This window comes from Piliocolobus tephrosceles, chromosome 19, assembly GCF_002776525.5.
Source record: "Piliocolobus tephrosceles isolate RC106 chromosome 19, ASM277652v3, whole genome shotgun sequence".
In the NCBI taxonomy this organism is placed as follows: domain Eukaryota; kingdom Metazoa; phylum Chordata; class Mammalia; order Primates; family Cercopithecidae; genus Piliocolobus; species Piliocolobus tephrosceles.
This window is the reverse complement of record NC_045452.1, coordinates 38,659,985-38,680,872: the sequence shown is the minus strand read 5'-3', so window position 1 is coordinate 38,680,872 and position 20,888 is coordinate 38,659,985. Positions and strand designations below refer to the sequence as shown.

The 20,888-nt window shown below is 39.8% G+C and overlaps 1 protein-coding gene and 1 non-coding gene across 2 annotated transcripts in view; one reads left to right on the top strand and one right to left on the bottom strand.

The window, feature by feature from the left end:
- The window catches only part of DSCAM (DS cell adhesion molecule), a 703,505-nt gene that overhangs the window by 479,618 nt on the left and 202,999 nt on the right, over positions 1 to 20,888 (bottom strand). The gene's annotated exons all lie outside the window — the stretch shown is intronic.
- On the top strand, positions 10,548 to 10,683 carry LOC111527405. The gene has a single exon (XR_002726656.1). It is a non-coding gene; the product is annotated as a small nucleolar RNA SNORA51 (small nucleolar RNA).

Sequence of the window (20,888 nt, the reverse complement as noted above, 5' to 3'; positions counted from 1 at the left end):
CACAAGAAGAAACCAGGTTTTGGAGAGTGATTTGCCAAAGGCCACACTGCTGATGGGCTGCAGGGCTAAATTCAAACAGCACTCCACCAACCTTGGAGCTCAGACTCCCATTCTTCAAGTCTTCCGGCATTGCCCAGTATTCACTCACCGCCTGATATGCTTCAACCGGATGAGTATCAGCCTACACTGTTTATTTCCCCTCTTACGGATCCATCTGACCAGACTAGAAACGCTATCTTTGAAAAATAAACTCTAGCCACCCCTGTGCCCAGTTTTCCTGCATTATCAGAGAAAATCTTATTAATGTGCACTTATAACAAGACTAGCACACATCTCTCCCACCAACTGTTGCAGCTAGAATGAGCAAGTGAGCAGGTGCCAGTGCTATCAACTAGCTGTCGGATGCCAACTTCATGCTGTAGATCCGCTGATTTTTGGTGGGTTATCTACCACAGGTAGCTACAAGAACTCTCAAACAGAAGTACACTGAAGATCTGGAACACAAATCTTTAAATCATCGACATTAGTCTCTTTAATAGCAGGGCTTACCCAGGGTCCTATTTTCTCTGAATTTCTCAAGCCACAAAGATTAAGATCTAGCTCTGATTTTCACGTATTTGTTTGATTTGGTTTTGGTTTTAGTTGTAGCTGGATAGTATCTTCACTGTGCAACTTGGAACCGTATTTGACCTGGTAAAATTCAGGTCTGAATTGGCACTGATTTACTGCCATTGTGAACGGATGGTCATGGGTTATCATTGTAGTTGATCATTGCTGCTAGTTCACTGACTACTGGAACATCTCTTTCAGGCTTTCAAAGGAAAGATGATATTGGATATCTCAAAAGAGCACCAGAACTCCCCAAACAGTGGCTCATACACGTTTCTGGTTGAATAAACCCATGGGACAAAATATCTCACTGTGACTCACTGTTCTATCTGGCCAGCTCTAGAAATGAACAGTCTGAGGCTTAGAACAGTGAGGCAAAGGAAAGAGAAGACAAGAGGAAAGAGGAAGAGAGGATAAAAGGGTGAGGAAAGAGCAGGGCAAGGAGAGAGGAGGAAGAGGATTTGTTTTTCACTCAATAACACCAAGTCTGTACCAGGGATGTTGGCCGACTCCTCAGCCAGGAGGGCATCAAGAATCAGGTCCTAGCAATGGTGATGGTCACAGGGCACAGAGCCATCCCTGCCTTCCCTGTTCTCCACTCCTCCTTTAAGTCTGGGCACTTCCTCCTGCCTCAGCCCTCCCTCAGGAGAACAGTCCACCTCTCACTGAGAACAGAATTCTTGATGTGGAATACTGCGGTTAGTGGGCGTTACATTAAGACATACAGGATAAAACAAGCTTTAAACTGTCAGCGTGGCATGATACTAATTTTAGAAAACAAAATAAAAAAAGATAAAAAGAACAACAACAAAAGAACGACATACGCGACGCGAAAGACTCAAATAACTGATGACATAAGATGTTAACAGCTGTTTAAGCCCCAAGCTGTGCAAGTTCTGGGGCTGCCATCCATGCCGTGTTCCAATGGAACCCGGACTCCCCCCTTAACTGTTCAATACAGAGGCCCTGATTATGTATCTCTAGGGGTGAAACTGTAAGCGGATTTTATTTTTTTCTTAGTAACTATTTGTAGTTTTAAAACTATTCAGTGGAAACATGTATTATTTTATTATCAGAAACTTATTATTTGTATTTATTCCCTTATTTGTATAGTATATGAATAAGATACAGTAAAAGTTGACTATCATACCACCTCTCAAGTCTGCCTCTGAGGCTGGAAATCAAGGGCTGTTTATATGGTTCTTGATTTGCTTTCCAGGAAACTGATTTGCTTTCTAGGAAACCGATTTGCTTTCTACCAAGCTGATTTGCTTTCTAGGAAGCCAGGGCGAGTATTAAATGACCAGCAAGTAGGCAAGGCTAGGAGCAAAACTGCACATTTATTTTTGGTCCCCCAGCTTCAGGAAAGCAGCTGTGGGGGAGGGGTGAGGTCCGTCGGTCTCCGAAAGGGGAGGCCGGGGCAGGGAGGCCGGGGCAGTCACCCGGTGGAGCTCTCGGGTGGAGTTCCTACAGTCCCCACAGGAGGGAGGGCTAAGGAAGTGCACACCACACGCCCACCGGGAGCGGCTTTTATGTCCTGGGCCTGGGAGTGGGAGGGCAGTGGGCGGGACATAGGCGGGTCGGGGGCCGGGCGGTAGGCGTGGCTAGGCAGGTTCCGGTTCTTTTCCGGCGGAGGTCGGGTTGCGCCTGCGCAGTCGGCCTGTGTCTTTCCCGGGCGCGGGAAAGCTGACGGTGAAGAAGCTGGAACTGCGCCATCTTGCCTCTGTTCGTCCAAACAGTTCTCTGGTGCTATGTTACTCAGAAGATTCAAAAGGAAGACTGAGGCTCCCACCAGGTGGAAGGTAAGAGCCTATCAATGACTTGGTTTTGTGATACTGTGTCCCATGTCCTCACTGTCCCATTTCACAGGTAACCGGAAGTAATGAGAAAGTCTTGCAGCAACTTTTGAGAAGAATGAGTTAGAAAAACCAGTGGAAGTGGATCTAGCCTACCATCACTCACACAGTACAGAGACCTGAACCATGACAGGCAGCTGGGTTCAAAACCTGCCAGAGATTCAGCACAGTTTGAAATGACTTTTTTTTTCTTTTTTGCAATTTTACAAAAGAAAACAGGATAGAGCTATTTCCATGTAGGTGAGTATTCTCTTACATGCTAAAAAGATTTCTTCCAGTTATTTTTAGCCAGTTTATTTGCTATTTGATAAGAATAGGAAAGTCTAGCAAAAGTCTATGACTAATTCATAGCATTCTGAGAAAAAAAGAGTCTGGTAAATTCTAAGAAGTCTATTAGAGCTTTCTCATTCCCTTTACAACAGCTGGTGGCTTGCTTAAACTGCCTTATGGAATTTCAGAGAATACCTCTAAAAGGTAAATACTATAATGAATGTTCTACACTTGATAAACATTTGGAGTGCCTTAATTTTCCCACCTGTTTACAGGGACCCTTACTAAGAGAACAGGCTGTTGCTAAGGTCTGGGGTGGCTGTCAGAAACTTCCAGCTTCAAATATGCCAATTAAATTGCTCTTTGGGGAAGCTTGGCTCATCACGTAAAATCACTCAGGGAGTTGCTCTATGATTGTGATACGCAGTGCTTCTCATTTAAAATCCCACTACGCTCCCCATATCCAGTCCCTCTACGTGTGGTGATAACAACAGTCTTGACTTTTAACACTTCACCAACAACTCTATTAATCAAAGTGTGTGTCTATAGGAGATGAGCAAAGTAGCTGTATCTGATTCATTTTCATTCAAGAAGATGTTCAAAGTGATGCAAAGAACCACACACACACAAAACAAGATATAAAGTCACTGCTGCAAAGGGAACCATGGATAGAATACTCTTGAATTGACTTGTGCTTTTTTTTCCAGATTCCTGAAGATTTACTGAAGGAGATCTGTTACTAATGCACTTCATGCTTGCATTTCAAAAATATGTAATGCATTTTATAAGCTACTCTGTTAATCTCAAAGACGAATAAGCATCGGCAAGGCTTAGCTACCAACTGATCTCAAGCTCATGCGCGAGGGGACAGTAATGATGCTCATCCCACCTGATTTTGAGATAAGCAAGAAAGAACGAATATTCTAGAAAATAAAATCTTCAGTTTGAAAGGTTAGATACCATTTCTCAGAACTTGCTACTGCCTGGGACGTCCATGATAAACATGAAAAATATCAGTGGGAGCCCCAGACTCACTTCATGCAGGAAAAATAAAACAAACCAAGGTTGTTTTTACCACTTATTTGCTCCTCCTTGCTTCATTGGAAAAATCAAGTGGCTGAAACAAAATCGGCTTCATTCAGATATAAAGTGCTTAAATGGTGTTCGATAACCAATGACAGCAGATTCAGGAGAGTTAGCAGCCCTTTCACATTTCCAACACCATACTGTCAAGTTTGTATATATGGCCAAAGAAAATGTGGATCTGTGATGAGGACTATGTCTCAAGATTATTTAAAGCAAACAGCCAGTAACAGTGGTTAAGTTATAGTAAGAAAATTCAGGAATCACTAGGTACATCCAGGAAGAAGCGTTTTTAAAACTGTTACATGGGAAACATCAGATTGGTGGTTATAAAGGGAAAAAGATGTATTTTCTTATTCTGTTACTAAAATATCAACTTTAACCATAATACAAAAAATACTGGTCTAGTGGTAATCAAAAAAGGAAAAAAACTATTTGTCCTACTATTACTAAAACATTAATCACAAATACAAAGCATATTATCAGAGATGTTACACTTTGATTGGAAAATAGACTTTCTATGTTAAAATATAACAGCCACAACTTGGCCGGACACGGTGACTCACGCCTGTAATACCAGCACTTTGGGAGGCTGAGGTGGGCGGATCATAAGGTCAGGAGTTCAACACCAGCCTGACCAACATGGTGAAACCTTGTCTATACTAAAAATACAAAAATTAGCCAGGCGTGATGGTGCACGCCTGTAATCCCAGCTACTCAGGAGACTGAGGCAGGAGAATCACTTGAACCCTGGAGGCGGAGGTTGCAGTGAGCCGAGATCACGTCACTGCATTCTGGCCTAGGTGGCAGAGCTAGACTACGTCTCTGATGATGATGATGATGAATAAATAAATAAATAAATAAATAAATAAATAAATAAATAAATAAATAAATAAATAACAGCCACAACCATTCAATACCAGTAGCAGATTTCAGAAAATAGTCCTATGCATCATTAAAGCATATAGCTCTTCTATTTGTCTCACGGGTAAAAAATACAGCACTTACATTTTCACAAACACACTGCTGTATTTCTATAGCAGGCAAATCATGTACTCTAACGTCTTACATTTGTGAATATAACTTGCATTTACAGCTGGATGTGGTGACTCACATCTGTAATCTCAGCTCTTTGGGAGGCTGAGGTGGGTGGATCACTCGAGCTCAGGAGTTTGGGACCAGCCTGGGGAACATAGTGAAACTCCCTCTCTACAAAAAATACAAAAGTTCGATAGGCATGCTGTTGTGCAACTGTAGTCCCAGCTACTCGGGAGGCTGAGGCAGGAGGATCTCTTGAGCCTGGAAGGTGGATACTGTAGTGATCATGCCATTGCACTACAGCCTGGGTGATAGAGCACAGCAAGACACTGTCTCAAAAAAAAAAAAAAAAAGTACAAATAAAGATAAATTGGTGCAGTGGCTCAAGCCTGTAATCCCAGCACTTTGGGAGGCCGAGACGGGAGGATCACGAGGTCAGGAGATCGAGACCATCCTGGCTAACATGGTGAAACCCCATCTCTACCAAAAAATACAAAAAACAAAACTAGCCGGGCGAGGTGGCAGGCGCCTGTAGTCCCAGCTACTCGGGAGGCTGAGGCAGGAGAATGGCGTAAACCCAGGAGATGGAGCTTGCAGTGAGCTGAGATCCGGCCACTGCACTCCAGCCTGGGCGACAGAGTGAGACTTCGTCTCAAAAAAAAAATAAATTAAATTAAATTAAAAAATGTGTAAATAAAGATAAATTGCATTCACATGAGACTGCTGGAGCTGCCCTGTGGACAGACTATCACAGAGCAGCTTTCTCTGTACCCCCTTGCCCCTCCATTCCTGCATACAGGCCCTTTTCCTGAACTGCTCTCCAAGAGCACCAATCCCTGGACCTTTGCAACCAAAAGCCACCAGTATTTGCTAAATGCACCTGTGGAAAAATGGGTAGCGTTGAGTCACTTATTTTGCTAAGTGGAACCACCCTACTTGGAGAGAGTATGTTTAGTTTGGTTGTAGAGGAGAGAATGGAGTGTGGACACAGTGTGGGTCCCAGCAGATTCCATTCTAGGAATTTCATCACTGATTTATTTAATTTCTGACTCACACTGTCAGGCAGGGAAGAAACTATGAACTGTAAGTATTTACCATTCTGAGTCACTTCTGTTTGCGAAAGCAAATAACCATTGCTTTTGTAACCTTTACAAAAGAAATAAATCAATAATGAAATTACTAAAATGGAATATGCTGACAGCCACACTGCATCCACACTTTAAATGGGAATTTATATGCTATTTATAAATCAAAAAGAGAAGGGAAAGATCTCAAAAGTCTGTTTTTGGATTATTAGAATAACTCTATTATGTATTTCAAATGCAAATTGGTAACGGTAGAAGATCCCAAGCATAGGTCAATTTAAATCAAATTAAAAATGCTAACTAAGTAGTTTGGCATTTAAACATGGAGATAAACAACATTTTAAAATTAGTATTGTTGTTGTTGTTATCATTATTACTATTATTTAAAGACAGAGTCTTGCCCTGTCGACCAGACTGGAATGCAGTGGTGCAGTCATAGCTCACAGTAGCCTCAAACTCCTGGGCTCAAGGGAACTACCTCCCTAAGCCTCTTGAGTCACTCAGACCCCAGGTGCAAACCACCACAGCTGGCTTATTTATTTATTTATTTATTTTTAAATTTTTATTTATTTATTTACTTTTTTTTGTAGAGACAAGGTCTTTTTCTATTGCCCAGGCTGGTCTCAAACTTCTGGCCTCAAGTAATCCTCTTGCCTCAGCCTCCCAAAGTGCTGGGATTACAGGCGTAAGCCATTGTGTCCAGCCAGAAACACAGTATTTTGACAAAAGGAATGATGGCTACATACTGCATTTCTAAGGTAGAATTTTGGTTATTAAAAATTTTAAATTTGGTAAAATGGCCTGAACATGGGTGAGCTCCCTCATACCTAAAACACAAAGTTATTGTTGCTTCCTCTGTGGACAAAACTGCAACTTGTCCTCATTGAAGAGTTGTTTTTTTTCTCTAAAATTCTTCCTATTTTTGGAAGTTGATGTCAGTCCGTGAGTGTCACTTGTTACACAGGCAAGGGAAGAACTTTCATCAGGCCCTCAGTTGCTAAAAGCACAGTCATTTGCAGCCATGCATTCCAAGAAAATAAAACAGAAAGTAGAATTCAAAAGGAGTTCAGGCAGTGAACCCTAAAGCCCAAGATGTCATAGCTCTCTACTGTTTCCTACTTGTATACTGATTAGCAAAGGGTCTTTCTCCAAGACCCTTTTCTTTCACACTGGAGAAATAACTGCTAGATCCTTGCCAAGTATCCAAAGGAGATTTCATTTTCTATTTTTCACTGGGAGGAGGTGAGGGAATGACATCTCCCCTTTGTTCCTCTCACTCAGAGCCCGCGGCCTGAGCCTCGTTTCCCAAAAGGCCTGTGTACGTTCACCCCAATGGCAAATGCCAATATGCAGTGGGTTCAGAATGATGAGGAAAACCAGACACAGACATGAACCCAGTCAATAAGCAGCATTTCACACACAGTGACCACTAGCTAGTAAAATTTCTATGAAAGAGCTCATATGTAATCACACTGAAAAACAGAAACGAGACCCGAGCACAGTGCCTTCATACTCTGTGAAGTTATAAAAATTTTACACATGCATTCTGAAGCCAAACAAAACTAGAACAGATAGCAAACTTTATTAGAAATGCTTTGATTTTTCTCTAAAAGAATCTAGGCTGGGTGAGGTGGCTCACGCCTGTAACCCCAGCACTGATGGGAGGCTGAGGTGGGCGGATCACAAGGTCAAGAGATCGAGATCATCCTGGCTAACACGGCGAAACCCCGTCTCTACTAAATATACAAAAAATTAGCTGGGTGTGGTGGCACGCACCTGTAGTCCCAGCTACTCAGGAGGCTGAGGCAGGAAAATCTCTTGAACCCAGGAGGCAGAGGTTGCAGTCAGCTGAGATTGTCCCATTGCACTCCAGCCTGATGACGGAGCGAGACTCCGTCTCAAACAAACAAACAAACAAACAAACAAACAAACAAAAAACAATCTAAAACTGCCCCCCTAAAGGACTCTAAAATAACAAAGAAAGCACTATGAAATCACTAATGAGTATAGCCAGGTCCAATATAGAAATAACCGCTATATAGGCTATGCTTCTAAAAAAAAGACTATGAAATTAAAGGGAGAATTTATTAATTCAACAGAGATAGTATTTTTATGAGGAATTTTCTAGTAGCATTTTATACATGACTGGTTGTTACACTGTAATAAGTCCTCCTTTTATGAATTAATATATATCAATTTTTAAATAATAAGTTGCTCAAAATGTTAGTATTGTTGATCAAAACTAAGACTGTTGAGGCTTGATAACGGTTTGATAAACATTTGTTGGAAATAAAAATCAAACGTGACGATTGACAAAGGTTTATTGGAAACTAAATGTGAGGACTGACTCAGGAAGTCAACAAAAGTTGGGTGTGTTCCAGAGCTGGAAGGCCTTTATAAGAAAGTTTAGAAGGAAGGGAACTCCTCACACCAGAGCTGTGGTTTTTCATTGGAGGGTACCTTACAGAAGTTACAATCATTGGCTACAGATTGCAACATACAGGTTAAAGGGTCTGTGTGCAAGACCATCAGCCAGACTTCCTGATTCTGAAACAAATCAGGATCCTTTTCAGTGTCTGTAAGTTACATAGTAAACAGTATGTCAACAATCTGAGGAACTCCTGATAAGACCCTACCCAGGGACCCGATGTTGCCATGGATCCCAAGACCTCCGCCAGATGCATTAATCTGGAAGCCTGCCAAATCTGACCCGTAGGTTATCAGCATTGTGCTTATTCATGTATTCGAATAAAAGCAAGAAATTTATGTTTGGGAAAATCATGTCATGTTTCTTTTATAGTTTAAAAATTCTACAAAATTCCTGACCTTTAAAAATTGTATCAGACTTGTTTTTGCACTGTTCCCACAGGTGTTAATAATAAAGGTTGGATTTATTTGGGAGAATAATAAAATTATATTCATTTGTGTCATTCTCTTCACGGTATATTGCTTTATAGTTCATAAAGTGCTTTCACATTTTCTCACTTTTGAGAAAAGAGGAAAGCAGAACAGATGTGATACAATCTTTATTTTATAGATAAAGAAACAGGAATTTTCCCACAGCCCTCAAGTTAACAGGGCTGATAAAAAGTGACATTAAAAATATATTCATATAAATTTTAAATACAAGAAATTCAGCTTAATGTAAGTTATTACATTAATTTCTTGATTAGAGTATCAATGTCACAGCTCTTATTGAAAAATAAATGTCATAAATTTAGCGTATGTTACTTAATAAAAAAAATATTCAAAATGAATGTGATTGTGGTTAACTTTACCATTTCTCCAAAGAAAAGGCTTCCTCAACTAAAAACATGGAAAAGATGAAACTAGAATCACTAATGTTATTTTCAGTTCTAATATTCCATGAGTCTACAAATTTTATAATTCTTTATAGAATAAAGTTACAATCCTGCACTTCCAGTAAAACAGTCTCTTTGCACCTCTGCCTATACATAAGTCACTCTTTCACCAACCTACAAAAAGTATTCTATTTGAGGTCTTGTTTTTGGGGGAAACACCTGCATGCAAAAAGCTTTCTCCAATGAGAAAGGCAAGGGAGATAGGTTGCACTGTTTTGCAAGAAGAGACTGTGTGTGTTTGCAGGAGGAAAATAACATAGCAGTGACCTTTCTCTCCCAGTTATACAATTCAGTGATCACACATAAGAAGAAACTCCCTTGTTCATTATGTCCTGAGTGAACCTCGTTCTTTCTTACAAAACTGAGTCTATCTTCTTTTGTATCTGTTATTCCACAAACACTGACTTCACACCTCCTGTGGGAAATCACCCCACTGCACCCTGGGGATACAACAGTAAGGAGGGAGGTAGGTTTACTCTCCTACTACATCTTATCTCTATTACTTCACGTTATGGGCAATTATGGGTATCTTGTGATGTTCCGGATTCTAAAACGTCAGAGACCTGTGAATGAAGGAGTGAAACTTGGTAATCCTCAAAGCCTGTAGGAGAAGTGGGAGAGGAGACAGTGGGAGGCTGTCTTTACCATGGTGGCATTGTTCTGTCTCCATCTATTGCCAAGGGCCAGTAGAGGTAGGAATATTCTTAGCAGATTATTGACTTCTGACTATTTGATTAATCAATGATAGAAATTGTTGTCCATTTGTCGATTTGTAACTTTGCTCAGTGAAGTTATCATAGTGAGTTTATACTACCGTACAGTTAGATGCCATAAAAGTAATAGTGCTCTAACCTCCCTTGTTCACACCTGGGCAAGGCCTCTCCTGAGACCCATTAACAGCACAACTGCGTCCCTAGTGGCCACTCCCAGAACTGCAGGGAAGGGAAGGGACCATAGAAAATTCTCAGCTTCAATGCTTGCCCATTTCCTCCACTATTTTTTTATTTTTATTTTTTTGAGACGGAGTTTCGTTCTTGTTGCCCAGGCAGCAGTGCAATGGTGCAATCTCGGCTCACCGCAACCTCTGCCTCCCAGGTTCAAGCAATTCTCCTACCTCAGCCTCCCGATTAGCTGGTATTACAGGCATGTGCCACCATGCCCTGCTAATTTTTTGTATTTTTAGTAGAGATGGTGTTTCTCCATGTTGGTCAGGCTGCTCTTGAACTCCCGACGTCGGGTTATCCGCCCGCCTTGGCCTCCCAAAGTGCTGGGATTCTTACACTGACTGCATAGAGAGAGGAGAGAAAGTAACCTACCTACCCCATACATACTTCAGCCTAGGTCCTGTGCCTGATCTGTAATGTGAATGAAGAGACATGGATAAAGGAAAAGAAAAAAAGAAAGGAAGAACTATCTTGGGAACAACCACAAAATCTAAGAACACAACTATGCATATACGTCTTAGTCTGTTTGGTGCTACTATAAGCGAATACATGAGGATTAGTAATTTACAAAGAAAAGATTGATTTGGCTTATGGTTCTGCAGTTGTACAAAAAACACGGCACCAACATCTGCTTCTGGTGAGGGCCTCAGGGAGTTTCAAATCATGGTGGAAGGTGAAGAGGGAGCAGGTGGGTCACTGGACCAGAGAAGGAGCAAGAGTGATGGCGGGAAGTGTCAGTCTTTCTTCAACAGCTCTTGCATAAACTAACAGAAAGAGAACTCAGTCATTATCACAGGGACGCCACCAAGCTATACATGAGGCATCTGTCCCTAAGACCTAAACACCTTCCACTATGCCCCACCTTCAACATTAGGGGCCAAATTTCAATATGAGATTTGGAGGGACAAATAATCCAAACTATGTCAACATGGGTGTTGAATGAATGGACAGAATAAAAGAAAAATAACAGAGAGAGAATTTAAAAATAGAAAACTTTATGTAACAACAACAACAACAACAAAACATAAGTGAAATCAAAAATAGTCAAAATATCCTCCAGGCACCAGATCACAGATTGGAACAGAAAATAGAAAGGCACTTCATTAATTTTCAAGGCTTTGCACTCAAAACCGCTAGGTAAGCAATGCAGTGAGAGATTGCATACAGAATTCATAAGAAACCTCTAAGGCCATTTGTGTGATCAGGACAGACAACCTGGGCATGAACTTGGAGGCACACATTTTTCTTCAAAAAATGTGCCAAAATGAAAGCAACCTCCCAAAATAATTTAAGAGTAACAGTGGCAAGTGCAAAGAAAACTGGACACGTTTGGTGGATCCTACTCCTTATTCCCAAAGAGATACAGGACAGCTGTTGCAGAGGCCTACATGCTCACTTTACAATTCCTGAACCGGTTTTCCACCGTTTTCACTGAGCCAGGGTGCCATGCAATGCTTCATCATCCCAGGGAAAATGAACAAGGCCATCTTATTGATTGGGCTACATCACCCTTTTCCTCTTAAAACAGAGCTTACTGTTAGAAACTCACACTGGATTAGTGAGAAAATGCTCCAGGCTTCAACTTAACACATCAGAAGATCAAAGCTTATCTCCTAATTTAAAATAAACTGTGTATTTTTGGTTCTTTGTTTTCCTTTTTGACAATGCATAAAATGGATAGAGATTTCAATGAACAGCAGAGAGACAATTGAGGTTGCACCAATGCATATTCCAGTGTTCTGTGGCAACATCGCACCAATGCATATTCCAGTGTTCTGTGGCAACATCTAATGGTGTAAATAAGATGAAAAAACTAATGATCCTTTATGAAAGATTTTGTTTTCTTTATGGGGCATGATAATAGCATGCACAAATGGACCCTGCAGAACAATTTGCTTTCATTCCTTAGTTTTGCTCTTATGCTAGTAAATGTAGGATTAATGTATAATGTCTGTGAAACATTCATAATTATTAAACCATCAACAGAGCTTATTAAATCCCACAAATTCCTCTCCAGTGATCCTTTTAAAGGGAACAACTTGATTTATAATCCTTTGGGTATATACCCAGTAGTGGGATGGCTGGGTCATGTGGTACATCTAGTTCTAGATCCTTGAGGAATTGCCATACCGTTTTCCATAATGGTTGAACTAGTTTACAATCCCACCAACAGTGTAAAAGTGTTCCTATTTCTCCACATCCTCTCCAGCACCTGTTGTTTCCTGACTTTTGAATGATTGCCATTCTAACTGGCGTGAGATAGTATCTCATTGTGGTTTTGATTTGCATTTCTCTGATGGCGAGTGATGATGAGCATTTTTTCATGTGTCTGTTGGCTGTATGAATATCTTCTTTTGAGAAATGTTTGTTCATATCCTTTGCCCACTTTTTGATGGGGTTGTTTTTTTCTTGTATATTTGTTTGAGTTCTTTGTAGATTCTGGAAATTAGCCCTTTGTCAGATGAGTAGATTGCAAAAATTTTCTCCCATTCTGTAGGTTGCCTGTTCACTCTGATGGTAGTTTCTTTTGCTGTGCAGAAGCTCTTATAGTTTAATTAGATCCCATTTGTCAATTTTTGCTTTTCATGCCGTTGCTTTTGGTGTTTCATGCACACGTATGTTTATTGCGGCACTATTCACAATAGCAAAGACTTGGAATCAACCCAAATGTCCATCTGTGACAGACTGGATTAAGAAAATGTGGCACATATACACCATGGAATACTATGCAGCCATAAAAAAGGATGAATTTGCGTCCTTTGTAGGGACATGGATGCAGCTGGAAACCATCATTCTTAGCAAACTATCACAAGAACAGAAAACCAAACACCGCATGTTCTCGCTCATAGGTGGAAACTGAACAATGAGATCACTTGGACTCGGGAAGGGGAACATCACACACCGGGGCCTATCATGGGGAGGGGGGAGTGGGGAGGGATTGCACTGGGAGTTATACCTGATATAAATGATGAATTGATGGGTGCTGACGAGTTGATGGGTGCAGCACACCAACATGGCACAAGTATACTTATGTAACAAACCTGCACGTTATGCACATGTACCCTAGAACTTAAAGTATAATAAAAAAAAAAATTTAAAAAAATCATCACATATAAAAATAAAAAAAATAAATAAAGGGAACAACTTTGATTTCGAGTATAAAGATGTGGAGTGGGTCAGCTGATCATCCTGTCCCCAAACTGCAGCAAGGGTGTTGTCTTGGAAGGAAAAGGAAAAGCTAAACTAATGCAGCCTAGAGCTTTTGATGAAAGGCCATTTTTCAAATTTTCGGAAGCAAAGTTAAGAAAAGATTACTTAGAAATTGGCACTGCTTAAAAATATTGGTATATCTGTAAAGGCAACTTCTTATTTCAGAATATTAGTAGGGTAATTCCTACTATAATCTGAAAACTAAAGAAGTATATATTTACAAGTGTTGTCGTTGTAGATTTTCAAAAAGTCTGGGAATTCATTTAAGAAAAAATTAAAATAAATGTTGCACACTGTTCCTTTTTCCTGAAAAAGAGTTTCTGCCTAAAGCTATAGACTGCATTAACTTATTGTTTTGAAAAAAATATATACAAATGAAGGAACAGTTATAAGAATAGTACAATAAACTGTAGCATACCTTCCTCTTCCACTCACCACTTGATAACAAGTTGCCTCATTTTCTCCATTGCTTTCCCTTTTTCTCATTCTAATGAAAACAATTATTGTTGCTGCTGAACAATTGGAGAGTAAGTTGCATACATGATGTATCTTTCTCCCCAAAGGTTTCAACATTATCCTCTGAGAACAAGGAGGGTCTTTTACACAACCACTGAATGGTGATCAATTTCAGAAAAAAATTAAAATTCAACTGTGATGATCTTTGATTGTAAGGACTTAGAGAAGTGTTGTAAAACTCCAATTGAAGGTAAAAATACTTTTAAAAAGTACAATCTTTTCTGACTCCTCACTCAAAACAAAGTAAAAACTTCACGAGGGCAAATATTTGACTTCATTCCCGGGTGTGCGAGCCCTCCCAGGGGAGCTTCACACTCAGTACACTCATAGGCAATGTTAACTGATTTCAAAAATTATTCCTCAGACAATATTTAATTATTATTAAGTATCTCATGTGTCTAGTATAGTATATGAAATCATTCTTGACTATGTTTAACATCAAGAAGGTTGCTATGACCCATATTCTTGGGAACATGATATACTTTTTAAAGGATACTACAAAACTTTCTTTTTCTTCATAGATAACCCTCAAACATTCACCTAACTCTTGACTTCTTTTGAAATATGTTCTGCATGTGTGCTGCTGATTTGGATTTTAACATCCAGCGATAGCATCTAATGATAAGGTGGTTCACATTTCAGGTTGATTAAAGGATCATTTAATAATTTTATTTTTTATCTCCCCCACCACACACACACCCACCCACACACACACACACCTTTCAAAAGAAAACCAAGTACTCTCTCCAAACTGACCTCTATTAAAATTAATTTTTTAATAACTGCTTGGTTTTATCACTACTTCCCCAAATGCTAATTAATTCTAACTCTAAACTATGTAATTATAATACTTCTGCTGAAATACAAATTATCTGGTGCCCTGGGGTGAACAAGTTAGAATGTATTTCATGTTCCATTCAACAGAGGAAAGGCGGTATTTCTCAGACCATGGAAACAATGTAGCAGCCTCACTGGCTCCCCTCCCCCAAACATTGGCAGTTCCTGTTTCTTCCTCTTTAGCAGGAAGACAAGAACAGAGTTGACAGTTGGCATCCAGTCAGTTTAATGCCTCTCTCCATGGGGCTGTGAGGAACGGTGGCATGCCAAGTTATTTTTGGCCAGGCACAGCAACACACAGAGCCTTCAGGAGCCTTCATTTAGGCAGTGGCGGCCAATGTACCTGGAGAATGTGAATTGACGTTGCCATGGAGATAGAACAACTCTTCCCGGTTCTGTCAAAATCCATCTCTATCTGCAACTAGGCAGAGGTCAGCAAGGAAAGAAACACAAGTGCCAGGGAGAACATTCGAGAAGGGAAGGACTCTGCAGTGCCCCAGTGTGGGAGAAATTTGATGGGCTTTTTCTGCTAGCGTTCATATACACCATTGTGTTTCAAATCCAGATCTGTTTATTCATTAGACAGTAGCAAATCCGGATACACACACACGCACACACACCATATATATACACACACACAGCTTATATATTTATATATACACATATATTCATACTCTTTGTGTAAATATACATATATATACACATACATATATACCATATATATACACCATATATTAACATGTATACCGAATATACTATGTATATACATGTATTAAATATATGCACACACATATATACCCCACACACCTTACGTATATATACACCATATGGTCTCATTTATATTTACATATAAATACTAATGTACCTATTCACCTTATCTCTCTCTGCATATACATATATATGCACACATATATATGCACCCCCACACACATACACTTTGTGTGTATATATATGTTTATGTATTTAAATACTTATATATAAATGCAAATGTACACATTCACCTTATATATCGTCTCTGTATATACATATATACACACACATACACATATACCAACATACACATCTATACACACACACACAAACAACACACACATACACACATTTTCTTCTGGAACCCAAAGCCAGCCTTTGGAGGCTGCCATATAACACTGTTAGGGTCTCATTTTTATTAGTTTTCACACAAGCTTGACTCAGATAATCTCTAAGCCATCCTTTTCTGATACGTCTATGATGCCATTTAACATTCTGCTTTCAGTCTTAAGGTGCATTAGCCCGTTCTACCTGGAACTTCAACAAAATCACGAAAACAGGACAGTGCATGTCATAAGAACACATAAATAGGAGCTGTGAAAAAAACCGAAGTGCTTCCCTCTGATCCCCACTTTGGGATGCAGTTCTGGGTGCTGCTGTGGGCACTGAGACCTGCCTAGGCTTAACTCCTGAGGTGGCAGGAGGAAAGTGACGTGCTGTGTCTCTGGCAGACTCTCATTACTGGAAATTTGTTGCTGCTGCCTATTCCTGAGTTCAGCCTGGGTCCAGCTCAGTGCTCTCATTTTTAATCACCTGTTTGGTCCTGCACATGGCTCTGAGTGTGAGCTTCAGCCCGAGTGCCAGCCTCTGGGTCCCATGCTTTTCTGAACTCCGCAGACTCTTGCTTCACAGAGATCTGGGTGTTTCATGCAGAGGGTAGGCACACCTTGGGTCCAGGGACACAGGGGACCAAGGAGGGCACATAGAACCTCCGAGATGGGTATCAGTGAACCTCAATACTGAGTATTCCTAAACACAGAGTGAATAGCTGATATTCCAATTCAATAGGAATCTGTGTGTGCATCCAATGGACCCATGAGTTCTGACCATTTGCAAGAGACTCTGAAGGCCTGAGATGTGTCCTGTCTTGCTGGGTGAGGCACAAGTCCAGTCATCTGCTGACATGTGGCAGCCAGTCTGTCAAAGAGCCTCGCAGACCATCTGCACATATTTTCAATGCAGTTTGCCCTTATATACATATATTCGCCACCTAATACCTTAAAATTATACTTCATTGAATTATAGGAAGAATATTCATCCATCATGATACAACTGTGCATGGTTTAACAGTGGGATATGTTCTGATAAGTATGTCATTACGCAATTTCATTATCATGCAAATATCATAGAATGTGCTTATGCAAACCTAGATGGCATAACCTACTACATGCCTAGGCTTTATTGTGTAGTCTATTGCTCCTAAGCTACTAACCCGTATAGCATGTTACTGCATAAATATTGTAGGCAATGGGAACACAATGTTAAGTACTTCATTTCTAAACATACCCAAGCATAAAAGTGTTACAATAAAATGCAGTATTATAATCTTATGGGACTACTGTCATACATGTAGTCCGATGTTGACTGAAATGTCATTATGTGGTACATACCTGTATTTATGAATCTGGTAATTCAAGAAAATGTCCAGATAGCCCTTTATTTTACCCTTCTTAGGTGTGTGTAAATATATGACGATGAGTGTTACGTGTGAGCTTGGCTAGGCTGCAGTAATACCTACTTATTTCATCAAACACTAATCTGGGTATTGCTGTGAAGGTATATTGTAGATATGCTTAACATCTACAATCCAGTCAGTTGAGAACCTTATGAAAAAAAAAAAAAAAAAATCTCAGTGCTATCGTCTGCATGACTGTATCTACCCAAAATTTGTGTGTTGAAATTCTTACCTGCAAGGTGATGGTATTAGGAGGTGGGGATTTGAGAGCCCTCGTGAGTGGTATTGTGCCCTCTTAAAAGACACCTGAGAGAGACCCCTCACCCCTTTGGCCATCTGAGGACAAAGCAGGAAGGTGCTGTCTATGAACCAGATACTCCTCATCAGATACTGGATGTGTTGGTGCCTTGTTCTTGGATTTCTCAGCCTCCAGTACTGTGAGGAAGAAATTTCTATTGTTTACAACCCACCCAGTTTATGGTATTTTGCTGTGACAGCCCAAATAGACTAAGATACCCAGAGGAGAAATTCTGACTCAAGACTGTAACATAAAAATAGAAATCCTTCTTGACCTTCCAGCCTCTTGCTCTGCCCTACAGATTACAGACATGCCAACCCTTCAATTGTGTGGGCCAATTCCTTAAAGTCTTTCTCTCTGTGTGTGTGTGTGTGTGTGTACATACACATATAAAATACCCTGTTGATTATTGGTTCTAGGTAACTTGAATCACTAGGGTAGTTTAAATGAAATCATAAAACACGTGACCTTCCTTCATACATCATTCTAGACTCTAAACTTTGTTGCCCCTGACTCCTAATATAAGCATATATTTATATTATTTCAGATCTTACATCTATCAGAAGGCATTTAACGACTCTAAATGAATATGTTTCCTTAATGACATTATTCATTTGCCCTAAATTATATGTGAAGTAGATTAGCTTGCAATTGTGAAATAAATTTCTCCTGGAATAAATTCTAGGAGCCATAAAACTACAAACTTCCAGTTGAATTTTGGCAGTGTACTTACTTGCTCCCATTCTAAAGGCACACAGGTCAGTAGTTATACCTTACTTTAAATACTATCTTTCTTCAAAAGAAAATAATTCTCTACAATAAGTATAGCAAGTCAATTAAGAAGAGCAGAATTCAATGCAATGCTATTATCTTCCAGAAAATATGCTTTTCACAAAAGTATTTCAAAATCAAAGATTGCTGTCAACAATTGAAATGCATTAAATATTTTTATATTTGATAGGTTCTTGAGGAGGAAATAAAACACAAACGTAAGAATGGATGAAAATATATGTAGTGTGTGGCCGGGTACGGCAGCTCACGCCTGTAATCCTAGGACTTTGGGAGGCCAAGGCAGGTGGATCATGGGGTCAGGAGTTTGACACCAGCCTAGCCAATATGGTGAAACCCCATCTCTACTAAAAATACAAAAATTAGCCGGGCATGGTGGTGCACGCCAATAGTCCCAGCTACCTGGGAGGCTGAGACAGGAGAATTGCTTGAACCTGGGAGGTGGAGGTTGCAGTGAGCCAAGATTGTGCCACTGCACTCCAGCCTGGGTGACAGAGCAAGACTTTCTCTCTCTAAAAATAAATAAATAAATAAATTAGATATGTAGTGTGATATAGTGTATATATAAGGAATTGCAAATAACTGTATTTGAGTGAGCACAAGAGAACTGAGCTTAAATGGCCTCTGCTTGTTTGCTTAAAAATATCACATGTACCCCATAAGTATGTACAAATATTATGTATCACTAAAAATTTAAAAAGACTTTCATAGATTCTAATAAAATAAAATTTCAAACAACTTATAAGCACTCTTTTTGCGTTTTACAATAATTGAAGAATCCCTACTGTATGTAGAACAGAGCTTCTCCACCGGGGTCATTTTTGACCTTCTGAGGACATTTGGGAACGCGTGGAGACATTCTTGGTTGTCACAACTGGGAGTAAGAGGGTGGGTGGTACTAACATCTTGTGGGTAGAGGCCAGGGATACTGCTAAACATCTTAAAATACACAGGACATTTCCTTTGGACGTATACTCAGGAGCGAAAGTACTGGATCATATGGTAGGTCCACTTTTAGTTTTTGGGGGAACCTCTATACTTTTTTCCATAATGGCTTTACTAATTCATATTTCCACCCACAGTGTGTAAGCGTTTCCTTTCTCCACATCCTCAGAAAACCTTGTTATCGTATGTCTTTTTGATAATAGCCATTCTAACTGAAGTGAGGTGATACCTCACTGTGGTTTGGACTTGTATTTCTCTGATGATTAGTGATGCTGAGAATGTTTTCATATACCTGCTGTCCATTTGTATGTCTTTTTTTTTTTTTTGCTTATTGTTTTTTGCTGTTGATTTGAGTTCCTTATGTATTCTGAATATTAACCCCTCAAATATCATGTTTTCACTCATATGTGAAATCTAAAGTCGATCTTATAAAACTAGGGAATAGAACAGGGTAAGGAATAGGAATAGGGAGATGGGGAGTGGAGGGTCAATAGGTACAAACTTAACGATGAGAAAGGAGAAGTTCTGGTGTCCTGTTGTATGGTCTGGCAACTACAGTCAACGAAAAGGTATTGCACATTTTAAAACAGCTGTCATAGAGGATTTTGTGTGTTACCCACAAAGAAATGATAATGTTTGAGGTGATGGATATGCTAATTATCCTGATTTGATCATTAAACAATGTATACACATTTCAAAACATTGCATTGTGCCCTATAAAAAGGTACAATAATTATGTGTCAATTAAAATTTTTTAAAAATATATTTAAAAATTCACAGGGCAGTCCGCCACTCCCTCCCCGGGAAAAAGAATTATTTTGTTCAAAATGTCAATGAGCTGAGGTTGAGAAACTCTGCTATAGAACAAAGCCAGGCATAAGGTATGTGTTTCCCATTGGCATATGCTGTATGAAGGAGTGAGACAGAACTCTTTATTAAAGTAAGGCCAGTATAAGCAGTCAGTAGATAGAAACCCAGTGCAAACTCACAGCAAATGGCACACTGTTCTCCTTAGGAGAAGAGCTAAGCAAACAAAGCCCATTTCAGCTCAGTTACCATGTGCTGACACAAATCAACAAGAAGGGATAATAGCAATGCAATTCGTTCCACTTCATTATAGTTCATTTTGCTCAACAGGGAAGTCAAATTTGATGTTCATGATCATCAGGCATAAATCCTACAGACGGTATTTAATAAGAATGCAATGTATTTTTAACTGCCTTCATTAATTTGATTGTCCCCCCTTTAAAACAATAAATAATGATAACTAAATCTAGGTCACGTTTTCTCTTTGGCCCTTGGCTCCTCAGTTTCAAAAGTGGAGAGTTCTACTCTGTGAGTCCTTTAGTTCATGAATCCTTGCTGATGCAGGATACATAATTTTTCTTGAAAAGGAAACAGAATTGATCAGCAGATAGGTATGGTTGCCACGAGCAAAACAAACTTCACTTTAAGGTGGCTCAAGCCTGTAATCCCAGCACTTTGGGAGGCCGAGACGGGCGGATCACGAGGTCAGGAGATCGAGACCATCCTGACTAACACGGTGAAACCCCGTCTCTAC